Here is a 9,521-nt window from a genome sequence, read left to right as displayed (position 1 = left end):
AGTGCATAAACCGTGCTAGGATCTGTACTGAGTGCGGGAAACTGGTGAACAGGCCCGTGAGATGGCTCGGCCTTCGCACCTGTACCCTGAGCTGGGAGAATGGGGTCAACGCCCTATTCCTGCATGCTTCGGTGTAGTAGTGAAGACGGGGTTCTTTATCCAAACCGGGATTCGCAGCACCGTTTCCTCCACGCAGAGACAGCAGGATGCTGGGAAGCTGTGGAATGCAGAATCTGTGGGTGTCGGTTTGGCAGCCAACTCTGCGGAAGGGATGATGGCGGGAGTAGGGGGAGCGAGGGGCGAGCAGCGAGGCACGAGGAGTCACGTTCTGAGAGCTTGCCCTGGGCTAGAAAACTTACGCGGAGAGCGAAAGCTGTGTCCATTCCTGCGTGTGGCCTGGGTGCATTAGAAAATGTACTTAAATACAGAAATAGCGAAACCAGAATTTGCTTGGTGGATTTAAGTAGCTAGAAATATGAAAAGAAAATAACCGGTTGAGGGAGGGGTGGCAATATTATTATCAGTGTTAGACAACACTTAAAAGGCTGAGGTTGAAATATTAGATATGAATTGTATAATACTTTAAAAACAAAGTCTTACTTTATTTAATCTTCCCAGATAATGGCTTTCCTGATAAGGGCTTCCCTTTCTCTCTTGTTTAGGCCAAATCCTGTAGTTTCTGTTCAAGTTGGGTTGAGCATAGAATTGTCTGTACTGGGCCATTTTTCTAGCCTTTTCATTTTTCTCCATACATTAAAAGTTTGAACACCACACTGTACCTATAAAAATGTGACCAAAGAAAGCATAGTGAGTCCTCTATTTTATTTAAATAAATACATTATCCATTTTATTTTTCTATAAACAAATGATGCCAGTAGGATATGTTAAATTTCAAGTCCACTCTGTTCTCATATTCTTTTTGACATGCTTTTCATGTTATTTTAAGCTTATGCACCCCAAACAAAAAAAAACCTCCACACCTCTCATCTTCTATAATTAACCACTACTTGTGAGATTACTTTTCTCATTTTTTTTGAATTTTTGAATTGTTAAGATAAGTTTTTAAAATTTTAAACTATGTGTTTGCAGATATGATCTTCAACATGACATTCTGGATGTCATCTGATTCTAGGGCTTTGCTCTCTGAAACAGTAGGCACTATATACATCATCCCATACAAGCAATTTAAATTCATAAATGATTTTAAAATAGTTGAAGCTGTGACTAATTTAACAACTCTAACGGCCACCCTTTTATATTGTACAGGATGTAACTGCACGTGTAGTGTTTTCCTAAATCTCTCATTTTCACTAGGTTAACAGCTCTGTGGGGCAGATAGGAAATCTGGGCTGAATTCGGCCTCTTCTCACCACTGTATGTTGAAGCCCTAACCCCCCAGTGCCTCAGAATAAGACTGTATTTGGAGAAAGGGCCTTTAAAGAGGTAATTAAGCTAAAATGGAGTCCTGTGGATGGGCTGTTACCAATATGACTGGTGTCTAAAGAAGAGGAGATAAGGACACAGAGAGGAAAGAGGATGTGAGGACACAGTCAGAAGGCAGCCATCTACAAGTCAGGAGAGAGATCTCAGAAGAAATCAACCCTGCTGACACCTTGAGTTTTGACTTCTAGTCTCCAGGACAGTGAGGATGTAAGTATAAATTTCTGTTGTTTAAAACATCCAGTCTGTAGTACTTTGTTATGGCTGCCCTAGCAAACGAATACAGGAAGTGATATTGTTCATATTATGGATACACTTTTTTTTATTATTATTATTTTTTGTGATGGAATCTCACTTTTTTGCCCAGGCTGGAATGCAGTGGTGTGATCTCTGCTCACTGCAACCTCCGCCTCCCAGGTTCAAGCAATTCTCCTGTCTCAGCCTCCCAGTAGCTGGGATTACAGGCCCGCATCACCGCGCCTGGCAAATTTTGTATTTGTAGTAGAGACAGGGTTTCACCATGTTGGCCAGGCTGGTCTCGGACTTCTGACCTCAGGTAATCTGCCCGCTTCAGTCTCCCGAAGTGCTGGGATTACAGACGAGAGCCACCATGCCCGGCTGGATACACTATTTTAAACATGAAACTACACTGCTCATTCAGTGCTCCTTAAGGATGAATTTCCCCAAATTACATTCAGGGCGATTTTGCCACATAAAGGAAGACTTTCTGCCTCATCTCTCTTATTTTATATAGGTAAAAAAATAATAGCAGAAGCAGTAAAGGAAGAGAATACTAAGAGATCTTTTGGGTGGGAAGAAATGGTAAGAAAGATAGAGGATTATGGGGAAAAATCATTTTTATTGAGACCCTAAAGATAATTTTAAACCACCCACTTTCCTACCTATATCCTTCTTGTTCTACATGGATTTTGGCCAGAATTGTTGGTTACAAAATACCTGAGTACTTATTTTGTTATAAAGAGTGGTATTAAAGTACTCTATTTGTAAAACTACAATTGTTCAGTTGGTTTGTAATTCTCTGGGAGGTAAATGCCACACACCACACCTATCCAGAGTCAATGAGCATGAACAGAGAGAGTGCAAGGCTTAAGAAGGGTTTGAAAAATGCTAATGAAAAGAGAAAGTAGAAATGTTATTGGCAGTATTTAGTTGCACAACTCCACTGGCCATTTAAAAATTAACACCTTTGTTCCCTTTAAGTTCTTATGATTTGCTTCGTATATACTCCTTTGAGTGTCTTCTATATATGTGTTTATGTACTCTCTGAGCCTCCATGTTCCTGAACTAAAATTGGGATGATAAATATACCTATATCAAGCATAGGGATTAAATAAAATAACTAGCAACTAGTACTCAATACATAAAAGCTGTAATTATAATAGTTATCACTGGGTGCTTGGTAATAGTTTAAACTTAATAGGTTGTTACTATTGCTGCCTCTTATTCGCACCTTGCAGATTTACCAGCTTTTTCCAAGATTAGAATGTGAGACTTGCCAGGATATTGTTTCCTATATTTAGCCTTTATGTCTTGTATAATGAATAAATAAACGTGCATATCTTCAGTATTACTCATTTCATTCCTCTCCACTTGCATGTATTATGCATGATTTACTTGGAGAAGAGATGACGGGAGAAAGGCCCCTGAAAAAAATCTAAATATCAGTGTAAGGCAGAATCTCAAAAGTCACAAAATCCAATTCCGAAAACATCCCTTTATTTGGTCAAAGTGGTGCCACTCAGGATTAGGACACATTTTTTATTTAACACCAAAATGAACACAATCCAGATGTCCTTCAACAAAAGAGGGGGGCAGGGGAAGGGGAAACTATGGTATACCTATTTGATAGATCACTACACCACAATAAAAATCAATCAGTTATGACACACTCTACAGCGTGGATAAATATCAAACAACATGCCGAGTGAAAAAAGCCAGGTACAAGAGTACGTACTCAATAGCTGCATTTATATGACGTCTGGAACAAACAAAATGAACCTATGGTGATAGACATTAGAACAGGGTGGATTGTTTGGAAAGGGAAATTGAAAAATTTTTCTAGGGTGGTAGAAATGTTCTATATCTTGACTGAAGTGTTGGTTACTTGGATGTATGCTCTTGTCAAAACTTAACTGTGCATTTCACTATAGGTAAATTATACCTCAGTAAAACAATTTTTTTAAAAAAGCCAGTATCTTAGCGAAAAAGACATGGTGAAGTAAGAAGACTTAGCAGACTTAATTTATGAGATGCACCTATTGTGAGGTGGGTACCCATAGGAACAGTTAGTCACTTTAGTTAGCCTGGCCACAATTGTTACCGATTCCTGACATTTTATTTTTGTGTAGGCCAAAGCGTTGCTGAATTCTCTGTTCCTTATTTCTTCCTCATTTACTTCCATTTACTATGCAGAAGTCATCGTGGAAACCACATGGAGACCTCTGTCCAAATCTAACTGGGTTGGCCAGGGTACATTGTTAACATTTCTGATTTGTTTTCTTCATCTGGCCAAAAGAGAGAGTTGTAACGCAAGGACTCTTAGATTCCTCTGGTCTCTAACATTCTTCTTCTTAAGTGGATTCTTAGGACTTTGACTTTGGCTTCTGATTAACAACATGCTTAGTCAATAAAATCTGAAAGAATAAATTATATTTACATGGCAAAGTATAAGCCAGTTACTTCAATAAAACTAACACAAGGGGGTTGGGCGGGGTGGCCCGTGCCTGTAATCCCGGTACTTTGGGAGGCCGAGGCAGGCAGATCACTGGAGGTCAGGAGTTTGAGACCAGCCTGGCAAACATGGTGAAACTCCGTCTCTACTAAAAATATAAAAAAAAAAAAATTAGCTGGGCGTGGTGGCACATGCCTGTAATCCCAGCTTCTTGGGAGGCTGAGGCAGGAGAATCGCTTGAAACCTGGAGGCGGAGGTTTCAGTGAACTGAGATCACGCCACTGCATCCCACCCTGGGCAAGAAACAAGACTCTGTCTCAAAAAAGAAAAAAAAAAAAAAAAAACTAACACAAGATTGTTACCTCCTGGTTTAGGTAACTGTGCTTGGCCCTCTGCCTAATAATGAAGTCTTATTTCTAAACCTCACTGAGAATGAAGTTTTAGAATGGAAGGAAATTGAAAGGTTACTTACTTCTTCTTTTAGGCAAGAACATACTCATTGCAAACCAGATATTTCAAAGCCAATATTTTATTCTGCTTTTTAAAAGAGTAATACAGTTTCCACAGAAAATTTGAAAATGCAGGAAACTATAAAGGAGCCAACTATCACCTTTTTATCCTTACCAGAGGTAATCATTTATAACATTTATGTATATATTCTTCTAGTCTTATGTATTTCTTAACTTTATAAATATTCCTATTTATAATATTCACATATTTATACATATATGAATGAAAAGATATCATTAACATTTTCCATGTTGTTCTCCCACAGATCTTTTTTTTTAATACTTTAAGTTCTAGGGTACGTGTGCACGACGTGAAGGTTTGTTACATAGGTATACATGTGTCATGTTGGTTTGCTGCACCCATCAACTCATCATTTACATTAGGTATTTCTCATAATGCTATCCCTCCCCCAGCCCCCACCCCCCGACAAGCCCCAGTGTGTGATGTTCCCTGCCCTGTGTCCATGTGTTCTCATTGTTCAACTCCCACCTATGAGTAAGAACATGTGGTGTTTGGTTTTCTGTCTTTGTGACAGTTTGCTTAGAATGATGATTCCCAACTTCATCCATGTCCCTGCAAAGGACATGAACTCATCCTTTTTTATGGCTGCATAGTATTCCATGGTGTATACATGCCACATTTTCTTAATCCAGTCTATCATTGATGGACATTTGTGTTGGTTCCAAGTCTTTGCTATTGTGAATAGTGCCGCAAATAAACATACTGTGTGCGTGTGTCTTTATAGTAGCATGATTTATAATCCTTTGGGTATATACCCAGTAACGGGATCGCTGGGTCAAATGGTATTTCTAGTTCTAGATCCTTGAGGAATCGCCACACTGTCTTCCACAATGGTTGAACTAATTTACAGTCCCACCAACAGTGTAAAAGTGTTCCTATTTCTCCACATCCTCTCCAGCATCTGTTGTTTCCTGACTTTTTAATGACGCCATTCTAACTGGTGTCAGATGGTATCTCATTGTGGTTTTGATTTGCATTTCTCTGATGGCCAGTGGTGATGAGCATGTTTTCATGTGTCTGTTGGCTGCATACATGTCTTCTTTTGAGAAGTGTCTGTTCATATCCTTTGCCCACTTTTTGATGGGGTTGTTTTTTTCTTGTAAATTTGTTTAAGTTCTTTGTATATTATGGATTTTAGCCCTTTGTCAGATGAGTAGATTCCAAAAATTTTCTCCCATTCTGTAGGTTGCTTGTTCACTCTGATGATAGTTCCTTTTGCTGTCCAGAAGCTCTTTAGTTTAATTAGATCCCATTTGTCAATTTTGGCTTTTGTTGCCATTGCTTTTGGTGTTTTAGTCATGAAGTCTTTGCCCATGCCTATGTCCTGAATGGTATTTTTTTTTTTTTTTGAGACAGAGTCTCACTCTGTCACCCAGGCTGGAGTGCAGTGGTGCGATCTTGGCTCACTGCCACCTCTGCCTCCCATGTTCAAGTGATTCTCCTGCCTCAGCCTCCCGAGTAGCTGGGATTACAGGCACCTGCCACCTCACTCAGCTAATTTTTGTATTTTTAGTAGAGATGGGATTTCACCATGTTAGCCAGGCAGGTCTCAAACTCCTGACCTCATGATCCACCTGCCTTGGCCTCCCAAAGTGCTGGGATTACAGGCATAAGCCACTGCGCCTGGCTCATTTTTAAAAAAATTTATTATTATTATTATTTATTATTATTATTATTATTATTATTATTTTATGAGATAGAGTCTTGCTGTGTCACCCAGGCTGGAGTGCAGTGGCACAATCTTGGCTCACTGCAACCTCCACCTCCCAGGTTCAACTGATTCTCATGCCTCAGCCTCCCAAGTAGCTGGGATTATAGGCGTGTGCCACCACACCTCGGTAATTTTTGTTGTTGTTGTTGTATTTTTAGTAGAGACAGGTTTTGCCATGTTAGCCAGGCTGGTCTTGAACTCCTGGCCTCAAGTGATCCTCTTGCCTCCCACAAATCATTTTTAATTACTATATTCTAGCCCAGGGATCAGCAGTCTTTGCCTGAAAAGGACCAAATAGTAAATATTTCAGATTTTGTGTGCCATATGGTCTCTGTCACAACTGTGTAACTCTGCTTGCCGTGGGAACAGGAAAGCAGCCACTGACAATAAGTAAATAAATGGGAATGGCTATTTCCAATAAAATTTGCTTTGTGAAAAAAGGCAGCAGCTGTGCTTAGCCTGCAGGCTTTTATTTCCTGACACTTGAATTTAAAAAAATCTAGTCCATTGTTTAAAAATATTTCGAAGTTTAACCAATAGCCAGTTGTTGACCCTCCTTACGGGTTTTTTGCTATTATAAACCATAGTGGGATATATACATCTTTGATTATTTCAGTAGGATAAATATACCAAAAAGAACTGGTACATTTCTAAGGCTATGGATACATAAAGTGTACACATGCACACACACGCACACACACACACACACACACACTTTTTCTTTTCTACCTCTCGGAGTTACTTGTATTAGAAGTGTGATATATCCTTTTGGATTTCTTATGTTTACATAATTTCCCTCCTGCACCCCCATAAATGGCATCATACTCTACTTTTGGTTAATTAACCTGCTCTTTTAACCTATCAATGTATTTTGAGAATCTCACCATGCCAATGAGTATCCATCAGCCTCATCCTTTTTAATAGCTGTCTGGTAATTTCACTGAATAGACTCTTCATCAATAGATTTTTACTGGAGCACACCAATTGTCATGAACTATTCTCAGCACTGGGGATACTATCTAAGCAAAACAAAGTGCTTGCCCTTCGAAGAGCTTTTTAGTGGGGCAAGACAAAAGACGGACAGGCCAGTTATGGTGGCTCAAGCCTGTAATCCCAGCACTTTTGGAAGTTGAGAAGGGTGGATTGCTCAAGCCCAGGAGTTTGAGATCAGCCTGCACAACATGGTAAAACTCCATCTCTACAAAAGATAGAAAGAGATGGACAAATGTATGATGTCAATTGGTGATAAGTACTATGGAGGAAATAAGGCACATGAAGAGGATGGTAGGAATTGCTGTGTGTGTGTGGGGGGGGGGGGAGTGTTTTATTTCATTTTGGTTGTTCAGGGAAGGCCTCTTTTAAATAGACAGCTGATCACCTGATGGACGGCTTTTAGATACCTGGAGAAAGAGCATTCCAGACAGAGGAAATGGTAAGCGTAAAGGCCCTGAGGCTGAGGTGTGCTGGGAGTTTTCCAGGAACAAGGAGGCCACCTGGCTAGAGTGGAAAGAGGAAGGGCAAGGTGGTAAGAGATGGAATCAGAGAGGTAGCAATGTAGGGCATTTTAGAGATGTTGATCTTTACTCTCAGTAAGATGGTGCATCACTGAAGAGTTTTTGAGAAGGAATGCCATCATTTGGCTTGTATTTTAACAGAATCACTTTTGCTGCCTCTAAAGGGCCAAAGGTCAAACCAAGGAGCCCCTTAAGAAATCAATTTAAGTATGTCACAATGTATTACTCAAATCCTCTATTAGTAAATATCTAAGTTATTTTCGGTTTCTTTCAATTAAAAATATGCTGAAATATCGGGAGTTTTTGGGGTTTTTTATTGTGGTAAAAATATGTATAACATTTACCATGTTAGCCATTTTTAAGTGTACAGTTCAGTGGCATTAAGTACATTCACAGTGTTGTGTAACTATCACTGCTATTTCCAGAAGTGTTTCATTATTCCAAATAGAAACTCTGTACCTAATAAGCAACAACTTGTCATTCTCCCTTTCCTTTAGTCATAAGCTCTATTCCGTTTGTCTTTATGAACTTGCCTATTCTAGGTACCTCATTTAAGGTGAATCATATGATATTTGTCCTTTTGTATCTGGCTTACTAAACTTAGAATAACATTTTCAAGGTTTACTCGTGTTTGTAGCATGTGTCAGAATTCCATTCCTTTTAATAGCTGAATAATACTCCATTGTTGTATATATCACATTGTTTCTCCTTTCATCTGTTGATAGACACATAGATTGTTTCCACCTTTGGGCTACTGTGAATAATACTATGAACAGTGGTGTGCAAATATCTCTTTGAGTCCTTGATTTCAATTTATTTGGCTACATACAGAGGAGTAAAATTGCTGGATCATATGGTAATTCTTTTGGGGACCCAACATGCTGTTCTCTACAGAAGCTGCACTATTTTACATTCCCACCAGCAATGATAAGGGTTGCAATTTCTTTTATTATTTTTTAATGGGTTCTGTAAATGGAGAATGCAATTTGTTTATATCCTCACCAACACGTGTCATTTTGTGTTTGTCTTTTCGTTAACAGCCATCCTAATGGTAGTAAAGTGTATCTCATTGTGGTTTTGGACTTGTATTTTTCTAATGACTAATGATGCTGAGCATCTTCTCATATGCTTTCTGGACATTTATATATATTCTTTGGAGAAATGTCTATTCAAATCTTTTGCCCATTTTTGAATTAGGTTGTTTGGTTGTTGCTGAGTTGTAGGATCATTTTAGATATTCTGAATACGAATCCTTTATCATAGGGGTCCCCAACCCCCAGGCTGCAGACTGGTACCAGTCCATGGCCTGTTAGGAGCTGGGCTGCATAGTAAGAGGTGAGTAGGAGGCCTGTGAGCATGCATGACCACCTGAGCTCCACCTCCTTTCAGATGAGTGGTGGCATTAGATTCTCATAGTAATGACTTAATAAGTCATTACCCAGTCCAAGGTCATAAAGAGCTTCATCTGTTTCTTCTAAGAGTTTCATAGTTTTGGCTCTTAAATTTAGGTCTTTGATCCATTTTTTGCGTTAATTTTTGTATGGGATATAAGGTAACAGTCTAACTTCATTCTTTTGTATGTAGATTTCCAATTTTCACAGAACTGTGAATGATGAGAGTTTGCTTCTGAAAC

At 39.2% G+C, this 9,521-nt stretch overlaps 1 long non-coding RNA gene across 1 annotated transcript in view; it reads left to right on the top strand.

The window, feature by feature from the left end:
* Nucleotides 1–9,521, top strand: part of LOC115836721 — a 65,078-nt gene that overhangs the window by 905 nt on the left and 54,652 nt on the right. The window lies entirely within an intron of this gene.

This window comes from Nomascus leucogenys, chromosome 9 (assembly GCF_006542625.1).
Source record: "Nomascus leucogenys isolate Asia chromosome 9, Asia_NLE_v1, whole genome shotgun sequence".
NCBI lineage: Eukaryota > Metazoa > Chordata > Mammalia > Primates > Hylobatidae > Nomascus > Nomascus leucogenys.
This window is presented reverse-complemented; position numbering and strand designations above follow the sequence as displayed.